The sequence below is a fragment of the Schistocerca americana genome, chromosome 9 (assembly GCF_021461395.2).
Source record: "Schistocerca americana isolate TAMUIC-IGC-003095 chromosome 9, iqSchAmer2.1, whole genome shotgun sequence".
Classification (NCBI taxonomy): Eukaryota; Metazoa; Arthropoda; class Insecta; order Orthoptera; family Acrididae; genus Schistocerca; species Schistocerca americana.
Genome location: NC_060127.1, coordinates 74,820,729 through 74,845,985, shown reverse-complemented (window position 1 = coordinate 74,845,985; position 25,257 = coordinate 74,820,729). Strand labels below are relative to the sequence as shown.

Here is a 25,257-nt window from a genome sequence, read left to right as displayed (position 1 = left end):
TGCTACGGTCGCAGGTTCGAATCCTGCCTCGGGCATGGATGTGTGTGCTGTCCTTAGGTTAGTTAGGTTTAAGTAGTTCTAAGTCTAGGGGCCTGATGACCTCAGATGCTAAGTCCCATAGTGCTCAGAGCCATTTGAACCACTTTTTTGCTGACGAAACTTACTTCGCAGACAACTGAACATAGACACCAATTACAAAGTTTAAAGAATAGCTTTAAGTGATGAATCTTAAAATAACTAGTAGGTGCTGGATATGACTCCGGCAGGGAATGTGAAGATAAGATTACACTAATTACGCTGTGCGCGAAGCCTACTTAATTGTTCTTCCCACGCTCCCTACGTAAATACTTTTTTTCCTTTTTCCTGTTGTCTTTTCCCGTTTCCCTGTGGGGTCGGCATTGTAATAATATTTTCTCAATGTTAGTGGCATCTGATGACCGGATACACTTGCAGACGCAACCATTCGCTCCAGGAAGGAATGTCTATGCCCTTCTGTCTGTGTCTAGTACAGGTGTGAAAACGTTTTCCAAGTGTTTCGCATAAAGTGTATACGAGGCAGGAAGTGGGTACCAGCCCAGTGTTTATCTACTGGGATGGGGAAAACCGCGGAAAACTATATCCAGGCCGGTCAGCTTACAGCAATCCTCACTATTCGTCAACGCTGATTGCATTCGCGGCTGGTTTACCTCCCCGTATACCGGGAAAGGTGCGTTAGCGCGCACAGCTCTCCGGATCGATCGCGAATCGATCGGACAGCAGCCTTTCTACCAACGGATTTTTTACTTTAATTACAAACGAAGCAATAGGTCTATCGCGAAGTGATATACACCACTGTTCTTCTTGTTTCTTTCTGCGTTCGGCTATTTGGAGCAATTTAGTTTTAAAGTTCAGTGTATATTTTTTTATTTTAGATTGTAGTAAGGATTGTCCGCTTTTCAGACTCTTCGTCTCGCACTGCTCACTTGAAAATCCTGGAGGGAAGTCTACGTTCTTTTCGAGAAAGCGTTATTGAGAAAATTTAGAGAACCGGCATTTGGAGCCGGCTGCCGAACGATTCGACTGTCGCCAACTTAAATTCCGCATAAGGACTGTGAAGGTAAGATACGAGAAATTAGGGCTCGTACGGAGGCACATGGACACTCGTTTTTCTCTCGCCTTATTTGCGAGTGGAACAGGAACAGGAATGGAAATGGCAATTAGTGGTACACGGTACCCTCCGCCGCGCACCATACGGTGTCTTGCGGGGTATCTGTGCAAATGTAGATGTAGAAATTCGTAAGAAATAGACTCCGAATCCCTTTAAAATAGAGTATGAGCGATGAAGAAGGTTTCTTTAGACAGCAAGAGAAGTCTAGGTTTGGGTGCATCTTGGCTGAGAAACAGCCGACCGAGGTTAGTTCCACATCTGTATGCATTCTGTGTAAGTATAATAGACAGATACTCCAGTGCTGTCGTCCATGTGAAGCGATCCCACAGTTTGGCCAGATATTGGATGGACGCTGGCCGCTTTATATCTAATAATTCTTCATCTGGTTCGCTTCATGTACACCATCTCTAATTACATCGGAACGGGTTACACGAAAGTACGCCTGTTCCTTTTTCTACTTGTAAGGTGGGTATAATTTCGCACCTTACAAGAACTCATCCACATACTTTGTCGTGATCTACAACCACATTAGGTATTATCTGATACGCAGTACATCGTATATATGAATGTTTAAAGGAGACTGACATTGTCACGTACGCCTTGTAAATAATTATTAACGCTTATTGCATTGAAGGTGACGTAGTGTCTTTATTATCAGTCTAGTAGAGGTTGGAACGACAGTGGAAATGAAACGGCAGACAGAATTCAAGCCCTGGGAGGAAGGCCCGCACAGGTGTGTCAGTCCTGCTTAAACGCAAGAAGTAGCAAGACGGACGTCATAGCACCTAAGCGCTGGAGCACGAATCGCGACCGGCCGGTATTGTAGCCGAACCGGAAGGATTATACCACGAAAATCTTGGGCGCAGCTGAGAGGAACGAGGAAGCGTCACCTCGGGGACCACGCAGGCTGCGTTATTTCCGAGGATTTTTACTTAGAAGCGTACCATTGTACGAGTATAGGTTTTCCAACGCAAACTTTCCGCGCTGGACGACAAAAGACTAAAATATGGTTTGTCGGCATTCGGAAGAATCTGTAGAGAGGGAGAGTATTCCGTGGCTTCACGAAAATGATTCGTTTTCGGAATTGCGATGGTGGGGAGCCAAGCCTTGATGGGAAGCCAGCGGTGGAGAGAAGAGGCCTTCCATTGACAGCGCCTGTGTGTGGCGGTAGCTCGACATCAGCTTTGTTGGTACAGACGGACTTGCGGTCTATGCTCCCAGGAGAGTTTATACTTAGGCACTCTACTGTTCCGAACCTATACGATTCTGGACTTCGTCTCTAGGTTGGAAGTCGTCGTTGAGTACGCAGCGTTCAGCAACTGAGAGCAGTTCCTCTGCATATACACTCCTGGAAATTGAAATAAGAACACCGTGAATTCATTGTCCCAGGAAGGGGAAACTTTATTGACACATTCCTGGGGTCAGATACATCACATGATCACACTGACAGAACCACAGGCACATAGACACAGGCAACAGAGCATGCACAATGTCGGCACTAGTACAGTGTATATCCACCTTTCGCAGCAATGCAGGCTGCTATTCTCCCATGGAGACGATCGTAGAGATGCTGGATGTAGTCCTGTGGAACGGCTTGCCATGCCATTTCCACCTGGCGCCTCAGTTGGACCAGCGTTCGTGCTGGACGTGCAGACTGCGTGAGACGACGCTTCATCCAGTCCCAAACATGCTCAATGGGGGACAGATCCGGAGATCTTGCTGGCCAGGGTAGTTGACTTACACCTTCTAGAGAACGTTGGGTGGCACGGGATACATGCGGACGTGCATTGTCCTGTTGGAACAGCAAGTTCCCTTGCCGGTCTAGGAATGGTAGAACGATGGGTTCGATGACGGTTTGGATGTACCGTGCACTATTCAGTGTCCCCTCGACGATCACCAGTGGTGTACGGCCAGTGTAGGAGATCGCTCCCCACACCATGATGCCGGGTGTTGGCCCTGTGTGCATCGGTCGTATGCAGTCCTGATTGTGGCGCTCACCTGCACGGCGCCAAACACGCATACGACCATCATTGGCACCAAGGCAGAAGCGACTCTCATCGCTGAAGACGACACGTCTCCATTCGTCCCTCCATTCACGCCTGTCGCGACACCACTGGAGGCGGGCTGCACGATGTTGGGGCGTGAGCGGAAGACGGCCTAACGGTGTGCGGGACCGTAGCCCAGCTTCATGGAGACGGTTGCGAATGGTCCTCGCCGATACCCCAGGAGCAACAGTGTCCCTAATTTGCTGAGAAGTGGCGGTGCGGTCCCCTACGGCACTGCGTAGGATCCTACGGTCTTGGCGTGCATCCGTGCGTCGCTGCGGTCCGGTCCCAGGTCGACGGGCACGTGCACCTTCCGCCGGCCACTGGCGACAACATCGATGTACTGTGGAGACCTCACGCCCCACGTGTTGAGCAATTGGGCGGTACGTCCACCCGGCCTCCCGCATGCCCACTATATGCCCTCGCTCAAAGTCCGTCAACTGCACATACGGTTCACGTCCACGCTGTCGCGGCATGCTACCAGTGTTAAAGACTGCGATGGAGCTCCGTATGCCACGGCAAAGTGGCTGACACTGACGGCGGCGGTGCACAAATGCTGCGCAGCTAGCGCCATTCGACGGGCAACACCGCGGTTCCTGGTGTGTCCGCTGTGCCGTGCGTGTGATCATTGCTTGTACAGCCCTCTCGCAGTGTCCGGAGCAAGTATGGTGGGTCTGACACACCGGTGTCAATGTGTTCATTTTTCCATTTCCAGGAGTGTACTTAAGTTGAGACGTTATTTGAACTCCGTCCTTGTGGCTGGGAGTCCGCGTTTTTAGTCTGTAGAACACAGAGAGGAGAAGATAGTATTAGAGTATATTAGTCAGAGGACCGCCTTCTGCCGTCCTAGTGTTTGAAAGAGTTTATTTGCGTCTGGAGTTCTTCCATTGTCGCAGACGAGTACGAGAACCATCACTTCGACGCACCGGACGCACTACATACGGTGATATCGCAAATTGCTTCGGCTTATTAGGGCTATAAAACCTAAACAGCTGTGATCACGTTAGTTTATTTCCACTGAGGTTCCACACCACCGTACATCGTCTTTGAAAGCAGTGTCTTCTAGTGTTCGGTACGTGGATGATGTCGGTCATTTCGCGTTAGTGATACTGGACCGCGCAGTCAGAATAAGGGGCAGTGTTGGGCAATTGATTGGTAATTTTACTTAGGAAATGTAAACTTTGTAATATAAAGGTTTTTTTCTAATCCGCAATAAATATACAAGCAGGAACAACGTTTATCATTTAGTAGGGTTCGTTACCTTCATCATTCATTTACGTTTAGATTGTAATTTATAGAATTAAGAGGTCCTAAGATCTGCTTGAGGGGGTAGTCAGACAGGGCCAAATCTTCATTTTAGCGTTTATTTTTCTCCGTTGCGCACATTCATTTTACACTCGCGTGGAGTAGCATCCTGGAACTGATACCGAAATGCCTAATACGTGCCTCAACGAAACATTTCCTGATATTTCCGAAAGTATGACTTGTAGAATAGGGATGTGAAAAACCTACAGCTTAAAACTGATACCGGTATTTTTGTTTTGAATAACAGGAATTTGCTTGGTTTCCGTGATAACAAGATCTTTTTTTCATTTTTTACTGACACCTGGGTAAAAAGAATCGACATATCAGCTTGCCACAGCAGCAGTACGGAAATTTTTGTTCTGAAATAAAACTTTTTTTTTCAAGGGAGTAATGTTTATTCGTAAAATTTCTATTGCTTTGAAATATTCGATTATTATGGAAACTTTACATAACAGCGCCCACAGCTAGAAACTAGCGACAGACACGTGACGCATCAATGCCCACTCAGTAATGTACCTGTTACCGTGTGGTGTGGACTCTTACATTGTACACCCGTACATGCATTGTACAAGACTTGTCCCTACCTGTTCTGTATGGCAGTTTCTCGCTGAGGTTCTCTGATATCGCAGAGTGACACCATCCCTGGTTTGGAAGTATTTTGCGGAGTGTGGTAGCAATGAAGGACAGTACTCCATTTGCTTTGTAAGATGAAAAACTGTAGTAGACAGAACAAACGTGTGGCATCATGTAAGTCGAAAACATTCACATTGTTCCTTGTAAGAGAAGGTAAATTTGATTCACGTACCTATAATTTTATTGACATGCTATGAACACGGGACGATAAATGAACACCTAATTTTGTGCTTGTTTCACGGCGACAAATTGATATCATCCAAAAGTGGTGATTCACGAAATTGAAACTTGTGACGTTTCGCTCTGGCCGTCACCGCGTTTGTCTCCTTCATTTTCGCAATCTTTACTGGAGATCGATTTCTGCTGCAGCCGTCACCCCATATCGATCGTGATACGCTACTCTTTTAGCGTCATTAGAATTTTTCAGTTTTTGTTCGAAATCTACCTCTATTACTGGAAGTACACTCATGCGCATAAATTAAGGATAATGCTGATACATGGTTAAAGAACGCACTGGTGGGCGATTTGCGGGTTTAAATCACCTCGAGGTATGACCATGGGGTGAATTTGACCTGCGGTCGTCGCACGGTGGCGCTGGCAGCAGTCCACGTACGCAGAGGTGTGTTGGTGCATGTCAGAGTACGGTGCAGCGAGTAAGTGTGCAGACGTTTTCAGACATGCTGATGCTGACTGTCTGTTGAAAATGGCTCAAAGAACACATATTGATGACATTCTGAGGGGTAGAATAGTACGGCAACTGGAGGCTGGTCAAACACAGCAGGTCGTAGCACGGGCGCTCCGTGTGCCACAAAGTGTGATCTCAAGATTATGGCAACGATTCCAGGAGACCTGAAACGTGTCCAGGCGCTACAGTACGGGACGTCCACAGTGTACAACACCACAAGAAGACCGATATCTCACCATCAGTGCCCGCAGACGGCCACGGAGTACTGTAGGTAGCATTGCTCGGGACCTTACCACAGCCACTGGAAGAGTTGTCTCCAGACACACAGTCGACAGACGACTGAACAGACGTGGTTTATTCGCCCGGAGATCTGCAAGGTGCATTCCACTGACCACTGGTAACAGGAGAGCTCGTAAAAGCCTAGTGCCAAGAACACAGTACACGGTCATTGGAACAGTGTTTCCAGGTTATGTTCACGGACGAGTGCAGATATAGTCTAAACAGTGATTCTCGCCGGGTTTTCATCTGGCGTGAACCAGGAACCAGATACCAACCCCTTAATGTCTTTGATAGTGAACTGTATGGAGGTCGTGGTTTTGATGGTGTGGGGTGGGATTGTGATTGTTACACGTTCACCCCTGGATGTCTTTGAAAGAGGAACTGTAACAGGTCAGGTGTATCGGGACGTCATTTTGCGCCAGTATGTCCACCTTTTCAGTGGTGCGGTGGGCCCCACCTTCCTCCTGATGGATGATAACTCACGGCGCCATCGTGGAGGAGTACCTTGAAACAGAAGATATCAGGTGAATGGAGTGCCCTGCCTGTTCTCCAGACCTAAATCCTATTAGCACGTCTGGGATGCTCTCGGTCGACGTATCGCTGCACGTCTTCAAACCCCTACGACACTTCAGGAGCTCCGACAGGCACTGGTGCAAGAATTGGAGGCTATACCCCAGCAGCTGCTCGACCACCTGATCCAGAGTATGCCAACCCGTTGTGTGGCCTGTGTACGTGTGCATGGTGATCATATCCCATATTGATGTCGGGGTACATGCGCAGGAAACGGTGGCGTTTTGTAGCACATGTGTTTCGCGAGGGTTTTCTCAGTTTATCACCAATACCGTTGACGTACAGATCTGTGTCGTGTGTGTTCCCTATGTGCCTATGCTATTAGCGCCAGTTTTGTGTAGTGCCACGTTGTGTGGCACCACATTCTGCAGTTATCCTTAGTTTATGAGCATGAGTGTAATAACAATAAAAAACCGAAAATCAGTTACTTTAGAAACCGGTTATTTTGAGCTATTTTAACACTGAGATGAAACAGCAGACGAAAAGAACCGGTGTAACCGGAAACCAAGTGTCTCAGCTATAATCGCCATCCCTATTCCAGATCGGTTCCTTAAAAAATGCTTCAAATGGCTCTGTGCACTATGGGACTTAACTGCTGAGGTCATCAGTCCCCTAGAACTTAGAACTACTTAAACATAACTAACCTAAGGATATGACACACATCCATGCCCGAGGCAGGATTCGAACCTGCGACCTTAGCGGTCGCGCGATTCCAGACTGTAGCGCCTAGAACCCCTCGGCCACTCAGGCCGGCGATTCCTTACATATACCGGGTGGTTAGAATTGAACTTTCCCTGTTTAACACTTTATAACACGGAAACTAATTACCAAACTTGGTAGGATTAATGTCAAGTACATGGGGAGGAAATATGATACAGATCACCTCAGTTGAAACTCTTTGAATGTACTGCTACGGTGCATCATACCATTACATACTGGTACCATTACTGCTTCAAAATGGGCTGAGTAGGGCACCCAGAGGAGTCTGAAAGCGCAGGATTGCATTCTGCACAGCAGAACAAAGCATGTCCGTAGGTATGCTGGCTACGTCTCTTGATATGCTGCTCTTCGGATCGGCACATATGTGAATGTTCCCCTGGTAAACCCTGTCCTTCAGGTAGCCTCACAGCCAGAAATCGCAGGGAATCAGATCAGGTGATCGTCCTGGTCAAGCAACGGTTGGTAATTCCATCGTTTCCCAGCGTGTTTCGGAGATGCAGGTGAACTTCACGAGCGACGTGCAGTGGGGCCCTCATCTTGCATGAAAACTGTTGAGTTCAAAACGTCTCTCTCCTGTATGGCGGGGTATGACATGCTGGCGAAGCATATCGCAGTAACGCTGGCTAGTCATAAGGCACGGCTTTGGTCCTTGAGCGCCAACCTGTTCAAAAAAGAATGGGTCAGTGATAAACGTAGCCTTGAAGCCACACCATACAATGACACGTTCACCATAACAAGGATCTTCATGCACAGTGAATGGAGGTGAAGAGCACCACACTCGGAAATTCTGTGTGTTCACCTCACCCGTCAGAGAAATGTTAGTATGTGATACTAAGCTATACATTTTTGTAGTTTACAACTGTGAATACCATAATTTCAAAGCTGACGTATTATCGTACAAAATTTATTTATATATTACTTGTCAGGGATTAAATGAATCCACTGACCATGGTGAAATTGCACCGAATCATGTTTGGGCGTTCAACAAGAGGAATTTGTGCTCGACTGCCACCATTGTGATCAAGAGCGCGCCAAGACGAATTACGCCTCCAGAAGGAGAAGACTTTGGGGCTTTAGGTGGTGGTCAGGACAGCCAGATGGACACAGGTCTTGTTTCCACATCCTGACTGATGTTCTAAACACAGACAGCCGGATGAAATACGTGAACATTGGTTTATCGTGTACGATCGACTTTACGAGAGCTGTTTCGTGCCAATAAGATCAACAGTATTAAAACTACGTCTTAACTATTGGTACAAATAGAAATAAATTGCTTAATGGTAACAAGGGATTGTCCGCTGACGCTGCCAGGAACAATAAAAGTCAGGAAACCTGTGCGGATGCGGTGGTGATAAAACATCGTGTAGTGTGTATCGTGAGCGAAGTGGAACAGGATAAAGGAAGTAGAGTGGATTCACAGCGATGTCTGTGTTGGGACGCCCAGTGCCTGGTGGAGCTGTAGGGAGAGCGATTCAGCAGCAGTGACGGGGGGGGGATCCGTTGACGGCTGTGCTATCGCTTCCCCCTCGCCGTCGCTGACAGCTCGTTCCCGGTGCCAGGTGTTGTCCCCGCCGCGCCAGGGGTGACAACCTGACAGACACCAAACTCTACAGTCTCGTTCCGCGGGATCCAACTTTAAAAGCGAATCTGCTGCTGTACCGACCGCTCTTCTGGTGGTTTTTCGACGACGGCGCGCCTGTTTGCACCAGGTTCCGTGCCAACTGTTCCAGGTCTCTGCCCCGTCCGCATTGTGCTGTACGGACCAGAACAGTGAGGCCTTAGTGCCTACATCAACCAGCCTCCATCCTCCGGGTGACGAGTTTGTTTCATCAGATGATTCCCTTTATATTTACAGTTCCATCAGTAGATTTCCTTTATAAAAATTGTTCAAATGGCTCTGAGCACTATGGGACCTAACATCTAAGGTCCCCTACAACTTAGAACTACTTAAACCTAGCTAACCTAAGGACATCACAGACATCCATGCCCGAGGCAGGATTCGAACCTGCGACCGTAGCAGTCCCGGGGTTCCGGACTGAAGCGCCTAGAACCGCTCGGCCACCGCGGCCGGCTTTCCTTTATATTTCCAGATTTTGCCAAAACAGTTTTTGTTCTTTAAAAAACGTCCCAGTTAACCGCCAACAGCAGTAATAAATATTTCTTTGTTATAGCCAGTGTCAGACTTCCGACAAGCATCATGTACCGTAAGACATCTAAAATGGCTTACATAGAGCTATAAAAATGTGGTGTAAAAAAAGGAACATAGCATGCGCCGTAAACCATTGCTGTGAAGCAGTAAAACACGTTGCATCGTCAATAGTAAAATGCACCAAACACTGTTAACCTTGGTTCTACGTACAGTGTAAATCACCTAAAACTTCCATCGCAAATACTGCGGAAACGGAAAGTGCTATTGGTATGCGGTTTTCACATATTGGTATGGTAGTCAGGGACTCGTATTGTTAGCCAATAAATGGATTGTAATAATACTTTAAAAGTGTATTTTTTGCGCAAACATACACTTTTTAAATGGCACAATGCCTGTTAACATTAACAGACTAAAAGTAGGATAAATTAGACTCTCAGTGGTGCTTGTTGCAGGATTGTGGTGCGAATCGTTTACCAGATATCGTATCTTGAAAAGTTTACATACTGTTACTCGTCTGTGCCATTCAACCTACGTAGTCGCAAGATACAATGTTGTTGTGTTTGTTTACTGTATGCGTGTGTGTCCCTTGAGTGCATTGCGACTTGCTGGTCAGTTCTTGAGCGAAAGTCCAAGCAGTAGGTCGTGAGTGCGCGATGGAACGTACCAGTGCAGAAAAAACCCACGTGCTCTTGGTGTATGTAGAGTGAGGAAGAAAGCAGTTCGAACTTCTGTAGTGTATGCGGTAAGATATCCCAATACGCGTCAACGACCTCGCCGATTATTTATCAACCTCTTCAACCATTTACGTGAAAGTGGTAGTGTAACGCCTAGACAACGTTACAGGAGGATGCAAGTAACGACAGAAGAGGGGGAATTTAATGTTCTTGGTGCTTTTGCAGTTGATCCGCAAGTGAGTTCCCGCGCAATCGCACAAGGTAGAGGCATGAGTTAGGCAAATATACTACGCATTCTCTATTAACATAGGGTCCACCCTCACATCAAGTGCTGCATGGAATCGATTGGGCCGGCCGGAGTGACCCAGTGGTTCTAGGCGCTACAGGCTGGAACCGCGCGACCGCTACGGTCGCAGGTTCGAATCCTGCCTCAGGCATGGATGTGTGTGTTGTCCTTAGGTTAGTTAGGTTTAAGTAGTTCTATGTTCTACGGGACTGATGATCATAGCAGTTAAGTCCCATAGTGCTCAGAGCCATTTGAACCAATTTTTTGAATCGATTGTGAGGATGTTGTTAACTTCTGTACATCGACATTAAGATACTCCAGGATACTCCAAAGGAATCATTCATCTTGTTCAGTGATGAGCCACATTTACCAATAATGACCAGGTAAACAGCCGAAACGTGCCCTGTTGGTGTGTTGAGAATCGCCGTTGCCTTCGTCAGGTCGAACGTCAGCGTCCATTAAGTGTAAACGTGTGATCTGGGATAGTGAACCGTCAGCTCATTGGCCTGTTTTTCGTAAGCGGAACACTGAAAGCGCATACGTGTCGCAGCCTACTAACACACCATATCCCACGGATGCCAGAGAACGTTCCTCTGTACGCTAGGAGGTAACTGTCGTACCATCTTGATGGCTGTCCAGCCCATAGTGCACGAAGCGCTACAGCTTGTCTTCAAGAATTGTTTCCATATCTTTGTTTTCGACGCATAGGAGCTTTACCTTGGCTATCCCATTCCCGAGATTTGGTGCCTATAGACCCTCGTCTTTGGGGAAAGCTGAAAGGCGCTATCTATAAGGCCGTACCAACTACACCCGATGAAATGCAACGAAGAATTACTGCTGCCTGCTCGGACATCGCCGCTGAAATACTAGGACGTGTGCACCAGTCGTTCCATACAAGACTGGAACCGTGTGTTTCCGCTGCCGGTGGTCATACTGAACCCAAATTGTGATGGCCAGTTGCCTCGTTGCTGGTCAGAATCTACGCACCTAGTCTATGCACTTGTTCGTTATTGTGCGTTACCAAAGATACGATATCTAGTGAACGACTCGCAATAGCTTGGCGACTTCCCTTAAACGTACAGAAATATAAAATATCGCCGATCAGGAAACGAGAAAAACGTGGTATCCTGTGACTATCATATCAGAGCGCCACAGTTGGAATCGGTTAACTCATATAAATACTTGGGTGTAACAGTTGGTAGAGGTATGATCAATCGCACACGCTCAATCGTGGGTAAGCAGGTGGGAGAGCTCGGTTTGTTGGTAGCACATTTCGGAAATCGGGTCAGTCTGCAAAGCAGACTGGCTACGAATCATTCTTGCAACCCATCCTAGAGTATTGCTCATGTGTGAGGGATCCGTTCCACACAGAACTAACCGGGAATATTGTGTGGATGCAGAGAAGGACAGCACGAATGCTCACATGTTCGTTTGCCTCGCGGCAGAATGTCACGGAAATGCTGACGAAAGCCGGCCGCTGTGGCCGAGCGGTTGTAAGCGCTTCAGTCCGGAATCGCGCTGCTGCTACGGTCGCAGGTTCGAATCCTGCCTCGGGCATGGATGTGTGTGCTGTCCTTAGGTTAGTTAGGTTTAAGTAGTTCTAAGTCTAGGGGCCTGATGACCTCAGATGCTAAGTCCCATAGTGCTCAGAGCCATTTGAACCACTTTTTTGCTGACGAAACTTACTTCGCAGACAACTGAACATAGACACCAATTACAAAGTTTAAAGAATAGCTTTAAGTGATGAATCTTAAAATAACTAGTAGGTGCTGGATATGACTCCGGCAGGGAATGTGAAGATAAGATTACACTAATTACGCTGTGCGCGAAGCCTACTTAATTGTTCTTCCCACGCTCCCTACGTAAATACTTTTTTTCCTTTTTCCTGTTGTCTTTTCCCGTTTCCCTGTGGGGTCGGCATTGTAATAATATTTTCTCAATGTTAGTGGCATCTGATGACCGGATACACTTGCAGACGCAACCATTCGCTCCAGGAAGGAATGTCTATGCCCTTCTGTCTGTGTCTAGTACAGGTGTGAAAACGTTTTCCAAGTGTTTCGCATAAAGTGTATACGAGGCAGGAAGTGGGTACCAGCCCAGTGTTTATCTACTGGGATGGGGAAAACCGCGGAAAACTATATCCAGGCCGGTCAGCTTACAGCAATCCTCACTATTCGTCAACGCTGATTGCATTCGCGGCTGGTTTACCTCCCCGTATACCGGGAAAGGTGCGTTAGCGCGCACAGCTCTCCGGATCGATCGCGAATCGATCGGACAGCAGCCTTTCTACCAACGGATTTTTTACTTTAATTACAAACGAAGCAATAGGTCTATCGCGAAGTGATATACACCACTGTTCTTCTTGTTTCTTTCTGCGTTCGGCTATTTGGAGCAATTTAGTTTTAAAGTTCAGTGTATATTTTTTTATTTTAGATTGTAGTAAGGATTGTCCGCTTTTCAGACTCTTCGTCTCGCACTGCTCACTTGAAAACTATATAGCCCGAAATGCATTTGTGTCATGTTAGTAAAACTTTAACAGGTTACAGGCATATACACTGAAGCGACAAAGAAACTAGTATATGCATGTGTATTCAAATACAGAGATATGAAAACAGGCATAACACGGCGTTGCGGTCGCCAACGCCTATATAAGGCAACAAGTGTCTGGCACTGTTGTTAGATCGGTTACTGCTGCTACAATGGCACGTTATCAAGATTTACCGTCAGTTTCAAAAAAATGGTTCAAATGGCTCTGAGCACTATGGGACTCAACTTCTGAGGTCATTAGTCCCCTAGAACTTAGAACTAGTTAAACCTAACTAACCTAAGGACATCACACACATCCATGCCAGAGGCAGGATTCGAACCTGCGACCGAAGCAGTCGCGCGGTTCCGGACTGAGCGCCTAGAACCGCTAGACCACCGCGGCCGGCCCGTCAGTTTCAACGTGCTGCTATAATCGGTGCACGATCGATGGGACACAGCATCTCCGAGTTAGCGATGACGTGGGGATTTTCCCGTAGGACCATTTCACGAGTGTATCGTCAATATCAAGAATCTGGTAAAACGTCAGATATCCCACATTGCTGCCGCCGGAAAAAGATCCTGCAAGAAAGGGACCAACGGCGACCGAAGAGAATCGTTTAACGTGACAGAAATGCAACCCTCCCGCAAATTTCGGTGCTGGTCCATCAGCAAGTGTCAGCAGGCGAACCATTCATTGAAACATCGTCGATATGGGCTTTTGGAGCCGAAGGCCCACTCGTGTACCCTTGATGACTGCACGACACAAAGCTTCACGCCTCGCCTGGGCCCGCAACACCGATATTGGACTGTTGATGACTGGAAGCATGTTGCCTGGTCGGACGAGTCTCGTTTCAAACTGTATCGAGCGGATGGATGTGTACACATATGGAGACAACCTCATGAATCCATGGACACTGTATGTCAGCAGGGGATTGTTCAAGGTGGTGGAGGCTCTGTAGTTGTATGGGTCGTGCGCAGTTGGAGTAATATGGGACCCCTGATATATCTAGATACGACTCTTACAGGTGACACGTACGTAAGAGCATCCTGTATGATCACCTGTATCCATTCCTGTCCATTGTGCATTCCGACTGAGTCGGGCAATTCCAGCAGGACAATGCGACACCACACATGTCCCGAATTGCTACAGAGTTACTCCAGGTACACTCTTATGAGTTTAAACACTTCCGCTGGCCTCCTGACCCCCCAGACATGAACATTATTTAGCATATCTGGGATGCCTTGCAACGTGCTGTTCAGAAGAGATCTCCACCCCTCGTACTCTTACGGATTTATGGACAGTCCTGCAGGATTCATGGTGTCAGTTCCCTCCATCACTACTTCAGACATTAGTCGAGTCCACGCCACGTCGTGTTGCGGCACTTCTGCATGCTAGCGGGGGCCCTACACAATATTAGCCAGGTGTACCAGTTTCTACGGATCTTCAGTGTATATTAGTAGTGGAAAACTCAAGTGACATAATTTTTCAGTCACCTAAAAAAAGTTCTTCTAATTTTTATGAACTACCTGTTTTCAGCCCAGGATAAAATTGTTCAAATGGCTCTGAGCACTATGGGACTTAACTACTGAGGTCATCAGTCCCCTAGAACATAGAACTACTTAAACCTATCTAGCCTAAGGACAACACACACATCCGTGCCCGAGGCAGGATTCGAACCTGCGACCGTAGCGGTCGTGCGGCTCCAGACTATGGCGCCTAGAACCGCTCGGCCACCCCGGCCGGCAGGATAAGAACATAACAGACAATTTGCATTTGTTTTGAAGAGTGATGTTTAGGAGTGGTTCTGTGCGTGCCGTGCAATGAGAATAACAGTGGGTGCAGTGCCGGAATCAGGAGATACGGCAAACCGTTTTCCAACAGCCAGCCTGGTGGTTCGCGAGAGCGACGCATGTATTTTCAAAGCCATTCCTGCTGTTAATCGTGAGATCCAGCACGCCAGAACCGGCCTCATATATCACTCTTTGTAAAATCCGTATCACACTGTGCGATCATAGTGGTTGTAGCTTCTTACGGATCAAAAGTGTCCTTCACAACAAACCCACACTTTCTGACAGCATTCCATTTAGTTTTTGATATTTTTGCAGTTATTTTCGTTTTTGTAAGTTCTGTGATCATGTCAGCCCGGTTGAATCGATATACTGTAAACGTGATTTGCATGCAGACAGAACCAGCATCCCGTAAAGGTCCGTGAACGCTGTTTCCACCCACTGAATCATACGGAAAATTTGTCTTCAGTGCAATTCGAAACTGCACAGATAATAATTTTATTATTAAGACAGTTCATAACACTGACGTACGACTTGGTTGACGGTTCCGCCCTTTCCGTACCATTGGGACGTTTATGTCGCACCTCAGGTTACTGTCAACCCTCTGCTGCGTTCTGTTCCGTACTGTCGCATCGAAATACTAGTTCGTGCCTGCAGGCAGACAAGCCAACGCACCTTCCGAGACAGTTCGTGTGAACGACGTCAGTGAAGTGCACGTACGGCCCAAGCTCCTACCGCGTCACAAATGGTGCCCAAACTGAGCACCTGTAGTGTAAGGTTGAGAGGCACCCACATGCCTTGCTCATACTGTGGCATCAAGCAGTCAGGCCTGCAAGATGAGTGGTCTGCCAAGCGAGTGGATTCATTCTTAATGTATCGAGTAACATGAACTCTCGTACTCACAATTAAGTTACAAATTATCCTCCTGTATGAATAATACGCAACGGAAACGCACATCTAACTATCAGTAATTTACAGAACTCTGACTGTTCACTACGCACTGGCAATATGACATTTTCTTTTTTTTCATTTAACGGCTTTTATCAACACGTGGCCATCGCACTGAATATGAGTGGTGCACACGTTATAAATTCTGGATATCATGACAACATACAATTCGAAGGAAAAGTCCACCAATCTTTTTCTTTTCACTATCTTATTTATTCCGATAAATTCTATAAGCTACAACAATAACACATGATAAATTCCGCCCAGTGGACATGGCTTTACATTGGTGAATCTCTATATTATGGTCTCGTAATTATTTAACGCTACAGTGCACTTTCTGGATAGGATGGTGGATCTTTTATTATATCTCACACTTCGACTCTCACAATCATCATCACGAAACTTTCCTCCAGATCGAGCGGTACAGAAGGAACAAGCATAACCCACTAATCTTTTGAAACTACCTTGCTACTCTCCCATGCAAACCACACATACCCGAATTACATGACATACATCACACTACAACATGGAATACAATACACTAAATAGTCACAACACTATCACTTTCAGCTTTCCCACTTCAATTAGTATTTATCCCAGTTTCACACGACACTGCCCCACTTTGTAGTTCTACTTTCCTACTATGAACTCTGGAGATATATGCACGTCTTCCTGTGCAATGCAAGCCAAGTGGCGTTGCTGGATAGACGGCCGACTCACCTTGCTTCTCTCTCAGAGTTTGAATCTAGCGTCACACGGAATCATATTACGCAAAGTAATATTATGAACGTATTCATCACACACGCGAGTCCTCAACTGATTCCATGGACGAGTACTTCTCTTTATCCTTTGTCTCATACACAGATTGAGACTCACACAGTACTCACCACGTGGAAGTACTCGTCTCTAATTTCAAGTCCTGCACACGCCATTTCTTAGATATTTCAACTTATGGTACACACGCTATTTCTTAAATATTTCAACTTATTGTACACACGCTAGTAATTCAGCTTAACTTAAGCACACGGAAGTATTTCAGCTTATTGCTACACGTGGTTTCATTGTGACTATTGGTCACTTTCGAAGATTACTACAATCCCATTAATATTACCTGCCTGACATTTAATTCTCCCCACAAGAGTTCCTGAAATAGAGATATTATTATTTCAAACTACTCTTAAATATTCCACATGCATACCATGTCTCCACTCTTTTGTGTTTACGGAGCACAACTAAAACAGGTCTTAACAGCACAAGATCCAGTGGCAGAGTGTTGAAACATGGCCGTTCTTGAGGTCCTCTCGCACCTCTGCTGAAGTGGGGGAGCACCTTGCTACCGTATTGGTCAGCCATATTTCAGGCGCTCAAAGCTCAGGTAAATTTCATCTCTTTGGTCCCACCGAAGGTGGCCAAAGGATCGTCTCAAAGATGATCATATATTCACATTCACTATCTGCGGTTAGCAGACGACCATACATTCATTCATTTCACAGATCTCACCAAGCTGGATGTAGGGATTTACTTTGTGGGAGTGCACATGTGATCAATTAAATAAATAAATTGTCATTCTTTCCCACACTGGTATCCGGCTTCGCTGTATTAATTGAAATTGAGTTATTTTACAAAAAAAATGTGTTGTTCTGACAAAAATAATGAAGTATTTTGTACCTAGTTTCAATGTCAGGCGGTACTGTACCCTTTCAAGTTAAAGACTTATAGAGATGCTCTGTCTACTGATATGGTCCGTTTTCTGTACGAGTGCTCAGGAATAACTCCGTATCCCCCCCTCCAAACGCTGTGACACGAAACAGCGGAAGATATATATTTTTTGTAACTTCTCACTACGACACTTTCGGTTTAATTAGGGAGTACTGACACACTTTTTCAGTTACGTCACCATCGGCTGAGAATGGACATCTTCGATTCTCGTAGGTAGTGCTGTGGCTACGCTGACGTCGACGATATTAAAGTGTGAAACCTTCCCGTCTCCTCTATATCTCTTTTTTTTTTACGCAACTTTCCCTTCAACAATAACCTATGAAACCTTTCCTTAGGATTTCTGTCTCTTGCTTAGTAACAACAAATGAAATCTTCCCTTTGAAATTAATTCTCTTTCTCAATCTAGAATGTGTCGTCGTCGTGGCCCTCAGTCGTTATCTGCTCTAACCCAAACCTGTTCCTTACCTTTTTTACCGTTACTGGATCGCCATCTGACTGCTACATCGAACTACGACATGAATATACTTACTCTGGTTTACTATACTCTATTAACTGCTGGTGGGCTGTCATAATAAGTGGCTGTATTTATTACCAAAGCTGACGTTATTCTTTAATAGCAAAGCTGACGTTATTCGTTACTTAATTTGACTGAACTTACGTAATTCATAGTTACACTTTTTCTTGACAACAATAAAATTCTTGCAAAGTTTTACGTTGATGGTTTTTGGGATGGATTATAATCAGTAATGCAACATTGCTGGCAAAAATTAATTACATTCTGAAAACGCTTCATATTGTTATTGTTGCTAATGAAATGATTTTACACATGTTCAAATTGGACACTGCGCAAACATACCGTCAGTAGTCTAGAGTTTCTCAAAAAAAAAAAAAAAAATCATTAATATTAGTTCCTCGTATGATAGTAGTTAGCTGATGTCTCTGTACATCCGTTTATAATCTCTTGTAAACCATAGGTGGTGGCTGGCAGACACACCGCTCCTCTCAACCTCTCACTTCAGACCTGCTACCAACTGCTTCACATCTCGCTTACTACTGACTTCCTACGAACGCTAAAGTGCGGTCTCTCTCTCCTGCCAACAATGCTTTCTGGTGCAGACAATCCCTGCTACCATTACAAAATGTATCAATGCGCGGTCTCTCCCGCTATTTTCTTAAAATGTATCCACACGCGGTCTCTCCCGCCCTTTCTAAAATTATATCAATTTGCGATCTCTCTTGCCAACAATACTTTGGTGCAGACATTCCCTGCTACCACAATTATTTCCAACATGACAAATATTTATTAATATGATTAAGTAGGATTAATTAAATATAAACATCTTTCATAAATTGTGGCTTGACAATAGACAATAGACATATACACGTCTTACAAGTGGAGCAGTATGTTTTCATTTTGCGGTTAATAACAATAATGAAAGTAAGCAGAGTATTTGTTTGATTTTCCAGTATCAACATCATTTTTCAAATGTCAAATGAAGTTGCGACCCTGGACAGAAGACGTTTAAACGCGATAATGTACGCACATGGGTCTACAGCCTCGATATATTTTTCAAACAAAACCATTATATATTATGGTCTGCGCAGTTTTCAGCTTATTTTGTTGACTGAAGTTTCTACAGCCCATGATGGACAACGTTTTCGTATGACACAAGTTTAACATTATATGTGTTTGACATTGCGTCTGTTGTTGGAGGTGGTCTGATGTTTCTATTGTTCTTGAAAAGTTTTGCAAGATCGCTAGAAATTCTTTTTATTACTACAATCAAATCTGTCACCATAGAATCGTGTAACATTATTAGATGCACATGCTTGCTATAATAATGAAAGTCACATAGTGATGTTATGCCAAATAAAATATGGCAGGGAACATGAACATGCCATAACGAAAATAACACACAATTGAAACATACAATACGTTGCACTGATGCCCCAGCATACATTAATCGCTTGACACCACTGTGACAACTATGTGGTGTTAAGCGACTAGTGTATTCTGGGACATCAGTGCAACGTATTGTCTGCTTTAATTGTGTGTGTCTTTTTTTCTTATGAAGTGCTGACATTCCCTGCCATATTTTATTTGGCACAACATCACTATGTGACTTTCATTCTCATAGCAAGCATGTGCATCTAATAAAGTCACAAGACCCGATGGTGACAGCGTTGATCTGTCGAAACCAGTCATAGTAATAAAAAGAATTGCTATCAATTTGCCAAAGTTGATTCTTGAACAATATAAGTTTAAACATGTCTACGAATGCTGTGGTTCGAGAATATACTACGGGGAGCAACAATTACAAAATGTTTACTTCACAATTTAGAACATATAGCCGTTTTAAGTGTCGTGGGAATATTCCAGAATTTTATAAGTTAAGGGTATGTTTGTTTAAAGATTTCATAACTTATTTTAAAATTAATATATCACATTGTTCAAGGAAAATGCTACAGTCGTTGGTAACGGTTGATGATATCTGAATAGCTGTTGTATCAAATCAATTCGCTGGTTTGCTTACAGTTCACATTCGAAAAAAGTGCGATTCCTATCTCCAACTGTTTTTCCCTTACATTTACGACGTCTTCCCTTACATTTACTTCGAAGCTGTATTTGATGAATAATGGAACTAATAAACTTTTAATTCACATTACCTATATGGAACCAGGACTTGCAGGGAATGACTGGCTGCACAGGGTGAGTTACTATAATACTTAAAATAATTGCGAAAGTATGATATGAGGTGAAAAGTTTGTGGGAAAAAAGTTGCATGGGAGAACGGGGGCCATAATATGACGTTGGTGTGTTGTTGCTAGGTGAGGTTCCGTCAGAGATATGAAGGTCAACTTTATTTTTTAAAATGGGATGCTGTAGTTTGGTATTTATTTTCTGGTAGCGGCTATCGAGACGAATCCAACGATGTGTAACAGTAAGGTCTTTGAAGGTCAACGAAGATCAAAAAGGTGGCATGAACGTCCATTTACAGGAGGTGTTCGAAGGGACGACCCTTGGTATCAATGCAGTGCTCCAATCTTCTTATCATGGCTTGAGTGGTATTCCTTACCACTTCGACACTTATCGAAGCACATGCTCTGACAATTCTCTCTCGTATATCGTGCAAATAGTAAATATTCACTGAATACGGTGCCATTGACATGTAAACACGATTCGACGGTTTCGCAATACAACACTAATAGGGACGGGAAGACTAGTATCGTCGAATCAAGCGAATGTATTCCTTCGATGAACAAGTCGATATGCTTCTCATTTACAGAGAATGCCAAAAAAATTCAGTGAGAGCTAGAGACTTACACGCTGAAAGATATCCTCAACGTATTCGCCCTACACGTCGTACATTTAAATATGTGTACGATAATTTGAGAACAACTGGCTCTTTAACGCTTCGGAAACATAGCCGGCAAAGGAAAGTTACTATCAAGGAAACGGAAATTGGTACTGTTGCCACTGTTGTTCGACATCCTTGTTCGTGTCAAATCGCAAGGGAATCTGGAATTAACCAGAGTAGTGTTGTTCGTGCTCTGCATCGCCATAAATATCATCCTCACCATATCAATCTCCATCATGAATTAACTGGTACGGATTGTATACGTCACAGTGAATTCTGCCGGTGGACTTGACTTCAGATTCAGAGGGATGACACATTTATCAATTTCATTTTATTTGCTGACAAGGCTACATTCACTAACCATGGAAATGTTAATTTGCATAACATGCATTACTGGGCAACTGAAAATCCATGTTGGCTGCGGCAAGTTGCTCACCAAAAACCGTTGTCGGTGAATGTATGGTGTGAGATTCTGGAGGATATAATTATAGCCGTCCGCGGTGGCCGAGCGGTTCTAGGCGCTTCAGTCCAAAACCGCGTGACTGCTATGGTCGCAGGCTCGAATCCTACCTCGGGCATGGATGTGTGTGATGTCCTTAGGTTTGTTAGGTTTAAGTAGTTCTAAGTTCTAAGGGACCGATGACCTAAGATGTTAAGTCCCATAGTGCTCAGAGCCATTTGAACAGAATTATAGGCCCCTATTTCATCGAAGGAAATCTTAATGGTAGGAAGTACACCACATTCCTGCAAGAAACATTAGGTCTGTTATTGGAAGAAGTACCTTTAGGAACAAGGAACGGAATGTGTTATCAACACGATGGGTGTCCGGCACATTTTTCGCTGATGGCTAGAAATGAGTTGCAGAGACAATTCCCAAGTCGTTGGATTGGACGTGGAGGAAACGTGTCGTGGCCGGCTCGTTCGCTAGATTTGACGCCTCTTCATTTTTCCATGTGGGGATTCGTAGAAGACATTGTTTATAAAGACGTTCCAACTACACCTGATGATATGCGAGAGAGAATTGTCATAGCATGTGCTTCGATAAGTGCCGAAGTGATAAGGGATACCACTCAGTCCAAATAAGAAGGTTGCAGCACTGTATTGATACCAACGGTCATCATTTCGAACACCTTCTGTAAATGGACGTTCGTGCCACCTTTGTGTCCTTCGTTGACCTTCAAAGACCTTACTGTTACACATCACTGGATTCGTCTCGATAGACGCTATCAAAAAATAAGTATCAACCTATAGCATCCCATCTAAAAAAGCTAAGTTGACCTTCATATCTCTGAAGCGACCCCACCTAGCAACAACAAATCAACGTCATATTATGGCCCCCGTTGTCCCATGCATCTTCTGTGCCACAAACTTTTCAGCTCCTATCATACTTTCGGAGTTATTCTTGGTGGTAACAGCTAGTGACTCACTCTGTATTCCCCCATAATATTTCCCGTCACTGCATATCGTTGACTGATATTCGTCTTTCCATTGCTCTTCTGTCTTTATGTCTGATGGCGGTAATAGTGTTTCTGAAACAGATGTGTAGTTTTGCGCGGCAGTCTTGTCCTAGTTATCGACTGTTTCCATTTACCTTCCTCTAGAGATTTCAGTTTTCGTTGGTGGCTTACTTAACATCCATTACCAGAGGATTAGTTTTTTTGAACAAGTTTTTACAAATCGTTGAAATCAAAATAATATTTACTGTGATCTTCTTCAAATAATGTAAAACTGCGAGATAGCTAAAGTTTGACTGGGAACCGAAGGCAATTAACTCTGACCTGCGCTTGGACACAGGAAGGACAACCCACCGTGGTTCTGCAGCCGTCAGTATATATCTCAAAGTACTGGGGGAAAATATCATCAAATCCGGCTTTTACTAATAATTATAAAATTACACGTGCTGCACCTAAATCTGCGATTGTCTCTGACGAGAATGACACTGCGAAAAGCCAAACAGATGTTCTTAAAGAAACAGCAGATACAGTAGGGTTCCATATATTTCCAAAACCAAAGCATATGTCCAACGTAACCTGGTATGCAAAATTCTAAAAACCGGGGAAAATCTAGAGAGTACCTCAATTCCAATATTTATACGAAACGGTAGAAGGAGGCAAATGTCCTGGAATAGTGTGGTTACGAAATTCTTAGCCACCAAACGGAAACAGCTAAAAGGCTTAGAACAGACGTCTTTAACGAAAAACATATCTTAAAATACACAAAACCGGAGAGACTACAACATAGTTGTCAAACGAAAGTCACTTTATGGGGCTAAGAAGTGCATTTTAAACAAAGCGAACGAAAAGTAATGAGGGATAATTTACGTACAAATTATTCTGAAGGGTAATATACAGATTGAGATTAAATAAAGATAATTTATTCTCAATCGAAAGAGCGTTTATAGCTTTTGGAGCATTAGAGAAAGCTTTTGACAATGTTGCCTGGAATCTCTTTGAAATTCTGAAGGTAGGAGGGGTAAAATTCGGGTACGAAAGGCTATTTATAACTTGTACAGAAACCAGACAGCAATTGTAAGGATCGAGGGATAAGAAAGTGAACCTGTGGTTCAAAAGGGAGTGAGATAGGGTCGTAGCCTACCCCTTATGTTATTCAATATATACATTGAACAAGCAGTAAAGGAAACAAAAGAAAAATTTGGAGAAGGCCTTAGGGAGAAGAAATAAAAACTTTGATGTCTGCCGATGACATTTCAATTCAGTCAAGACAGCAAAGGACTTCCAATACATGGTAGGAAGAATGGTTGGGTTTAACATCCCGTCGACACTGAGGTCATTAGAGACTGAGAACAAGCTTGGATGGTGTCAAGGATGGGGAAGGAAATCAGGCGTTGTCTTTCAAAGTAGCCATCCCAGAATTCGCCTAGAGCGATTTAGGAACATTACGGAAAACCTAAATCTTCATGACCGATCTCGGGTTTGAACCATCGTCCTCCCGAATGCGAGTCCAGTGTACTAACACTGCGCCACCTCGCTCGGTTTGAATGGAATGAACAGTGTCTCGAAAGGAGGATTAAGATGAAGATCAAAAAACGTAAAACAAGGAAAATGAAGTATAGTAGAATTCAATCCGGCGACGCTGAGGGAATTAGATTAGGAAATGAGACTCTTAAAGTAGTAGATGATGGGCGAAGCAGAAAGGGTACAAAAATGAATAGAAAAAAGAAGTTTCTGGAGCAGACAAATTCGTTAACATCGAGTATAGCTGTAAGCCTCAGGAAGTATTTGTATGGAGTGTGCCCATGCATGGAAGTGAAACAGGGACGATGAACAGTTTAGACAGAAGGGAATAGAAGCTTTTGAAATGTGATGCTTCATAAGAATGCTGAAGATTAGATGGGTAGATCACGTAACTAATGAGGAGGTACCGAACAGAACTGCGGAGAAGACAAATTTGTGGCACAACCTGATTAGAAGAAGGGGTCGGTTGGTAGGACGCATTCTGAGACATCAAGAGACCTCCATTTTAGTGCTGGAGGGAAGTGTGGAGAGTAAATATCGCAGAGGAAGACCAAGAGACGAATACAGTAAGGAGATTCGGAAGAGTTTATGTTGTGTACGGACTCGGAAATAGAGTAATATGGAGAGCTGCATCAAACGAGTTTTCGGACGGAAGGCCACAACAACTACATGAAAGAACGGAGGTAGCTATCAGTCGTCATTTGGAATTTCTATTGGTAGATCTAGATTTCAGCCAGCAACTAGCCATTCTCAATGCACTATCTTTCTTTGGTCAATGCTTGTAATGTCTGTTGGTCTGGCTTTGTGCACAGTTCATTGAATATATTGAAAGTATTCAATGAACTGTGTACAAAGCCAGACCAACAGGCATTACATGCAATGACCAAACAATGACAGGGCATTGAGAATGGCTAGTTGCTGGCTGAAATCTAGATCTACCAATAGAAATTCCAAATGACGACTGATAGCTGAAATCTATTATTTGCAAATCAAAATAACGGTCGCTGCTTGCAACAGCCTCTGAATGGTAACTTGATGAATTATTATTATATACTAATATTAAAGCAACGGCCTTGCCGCAGTGGATACACCGGTTCCCGTGAGATCACCGAAGTTAAGCGCTGACGGGCGTGGCCGGCACTTGGATGGGTCACCATCCAGGCCGCCATGTGCTGTTGCCATTTTTCGGGGTGCACTCAGCCTCGTGATGCCAATTGAGGAGCTACTCGACCGAATAGTAGCGGCTCCGGTCAAAGAAAACCATCGTAACGACCGGGAGAGCGGTGTGCTGACCACACGCCCCTCCTATCCGCATCCTCTCTGAGGATGACACGGCGGTCGGATGGTCCCGATGGGCCACTTGTGGCCTGAAGACGGAGTGCTAGTAGTATACTAATATTAAAGGAATGGGACAAATCAGATTAAATAGACGGGTTGTGAAATTTTTCA

General features: G+C 44.6%; 1 pseudogene; it reads left to right on the top strand.

The window, feature by feature from the left end:
- Positions 1-24,871: 24,871 nt before the first annotated feature.
- LOC124551555 lies at positions 24,872-24,989 on the top strand (annotated as a pseudogene).
- Positions 24,990-25,257: the final 268 nt, after the last annotated feature.